This window comes from Haematobia irritans, chromosome 1 (genome assembly GCF_050003625.1).
Source record: "Haematobia irritans isolate KBUSLIRL chromosome 1, ASM5000362v1, whole genome shotgun sequence".
Classification (NCBI taxonomy): domain Eukaryota; kingdom Metazoa; phylum Arthropoda; class Insecta; order Diptera; family Muscidae; genus Haematobia; species Haematobia irritans.
Window position 1 is genome coordinate 85,076,182 of NC_134397.1, and position 2,675 is coordinate 85,078,856.

Below are 2,675 nucleotides of genomic sequence, written 5' to 3' on the forward strand. Positions count from 1 at the left end.
TACGTATGGAAGGTCGCCCTATGACCTTCGGCCGCCCGCCCTACCTTGGTCATCATTTCCGTTCTACATGACCCCACTACCCCAGCCCACATCACACACTTACCCCACTTTACTCCCCCTCAACCGATATAACTAACACATCATGATTTAAATTTTACAATTCAAACAAAAATCATATTTATTAAAATTATACTTAACCCTAATATATCACTAATTCTATCTTCTATTTTTTTATCCTTTTTTTAATATTTTTTTTTATCTCTAGGTTCCAATTTAGTTATAAAAAGTATTAAGAAAAAAGATAATTATTTATCATTAAAACAAACAAAAAAAATATCAATAAAAATACAACTAAAAATGTCAAAGAAAAACTATAACTGACTCGTCTTTTTAATTAATCAGAAAAACTATATGAAACGAACGGTTAAAAAACCAACAATGAAATCAATCAAAATTAACAAACGGGTAAGAACGATTGGACTTAGAATCCACAAAGTAACATACTAAATGAACTATAACCTGTATTGGAAATCACTTTTCGTCCTGCTTTCCTGACCTAAAGGAGCTCGCTTAGGTAAGTATTCGCGTAAGGTTAATATTATCAAAAGATTAAAATAAAACAAAGACAACTCTCAAACTTTGGGGATCCTATCACCAAGATAAATCCTCAATAAATCTAAACCGTCAATAATTAAGAAAAAAAATTAAGTCTGTAAATTTGGTTAAATCAATGACATAAATAATACATAGAAGATATAAAAAGATACAAATACAGAATACAATACAAATATCTTAAACTAAAATTTTGGAGATTTTCTTGATTTGGTCGTTAAATTTTGATAATAGTACAAAATCCAACGGTTGCAATTTGGTCACCTTCCAACACTTGTCTCAGGTTAGATTGTAGAGACAGCTGATGACAACACAATTTGGATGAAACTGAACCAGATGACTTGTTGGATATTTGTATGAGTGAATTATGGAACGTCGTTATATTGGTGTTTCTATTATTTAGAGCTTTGTACGTTTGCTCTTGCTTTAACTGCCAGTATTGTTGTTGACAAATCGGACAAAGTAATGTAAAGCCATGTAAAGCTTTCGGTGCTGAGCTTTACTCTCTTCGAGATTATGGATCAATGCAATTGACACTTGGAGATTTAGCCACAGATGATGGTAACACGGTTCAGCACGTACTATATCGTTACGAATCGAGCTACTATACTTAAGGATACAATCCTACCTTATGATATGATCAGACTTGGCTTCTCTGATTCTGACTTGTCCCCTGAGGCTTTTTGTTGCCCTGGACCGCAACTATGGATGAATTTGTAATTGATGTTCCAAAGGCCTATTATAAAATCATAATTAATAACCCATTCCACGCAACAGACCGATCTTTACTTATCCTCACCTTTTTGTACAGGCACTTCTCATACACAAACTCAATATTAAAATTCAAATCTTCGCCCGTTCAATTGATCCAATGAATATAAAAATCTCGACACTATTAGAAATACAACTAATCAAAACACTTTTCAAAAAAAGATCGTTAAAAAAACACTAATACCTTTTTGTTTCAAAATTCACAAAACTTTCACTTTTAAACGAATTTTGTTATGGAGCCTGCTCAGCACCAATAATGTTCACAGACTAATACGGTTTTTGGCGTCATTCTTGTCTTTTATAACTGCCGCCATGAAAATTGGAATGTTTCCAGACAAAACATTTTCTCATCCGACATTTTTGACTACTAAACAGACCGACATTTTCTTACCATTTTCTCAATTCCCTTCACGCCTATGTCTGGCCCTTTCACTCATTTCACCACGAACTTTTTTCTTATAGCCCTAAAACCCTGTTAACCGAATTTATGAATGAATTGCTACATTTACTCTGTTATCGATTTACCACACCGTAACCCTACTGCACATAACATACTATGCGTAGTAAAATATGGCAACATCTGTCGATAAAAACATGATCTGTCAATTACAGAATGACACAATTTATTCAGTCCGCGTCTCTTAACACGTTTTCTTCTTGCTACATTTATTCTTCAATTTCCTTTATATTAATCTATTTCTTTTCTTTTTTTCTTGCAGGTATCCATGGACCACTACTCATGGACTTGTATGGACATAGCCACCAGCCGAGCCTATGCAATAACTTATCCCTTGGCACGGATATTTTATTTCACAAATTCCGCCGGTGGATATGTACATACAATTGCATGAGTACATTTATATACACCAGCAGCATACATGGCGGGGACGCATCGGGCACAATATAGAACAAAAGCCTCCCCGTCATGGCACACATAACCTCCTTACCAGTGCATTGATTCAGATGGACATGGTTATATTTTTGGGAATACAAAAGGCCACATCCCACGACACTGGATGTTTCCCTTCGTATTTTCACATATCCCCAGGTGCACCCGAATCAAACCAATAACAAAAACACAAATCAAAAATCAAGCGTGGTTCTAGGGGACATCGCGTTCATATGGGTTTGTGAAATATGGCATCCCGTGGGCACGGATTCCATTTCACAAACCCAAACGACGCCATGTCTCCTCCAACCATGCACATAAAAATAACAAAAACTCAACATACCTACAAACACAAAAAAAAAGAAAAGAAAATCAAAAAATATTGACAAACGCTTGGGGCTCA

General features: G+C 35.1%; 1 long non-coding RNA gene across 1 annotated transcript; it reads right to left on the minus strand.

The window, feature by feature from the left end:
- Positions 1 to 501: 501 nt before the first annotated feature.
- LOC142239735 (uncharacterized) lies at positions 502 to 2,143 on the minus strand. The gene is made up of 3 exons (XR_012723103.1): positions 1,568 to 2,143; positions 1,412 to 1,504; positions 502 to 1,348 (listed from the first exon to the last, which is right to left on the minus strand). It is a non-coding gene; the product is annotated as an uncharacterized LOC142239735 (long non-coding RNA).
- Between the last annotated feature and the right edge of the window lie 532 nt (positions 2,144 to 2,675).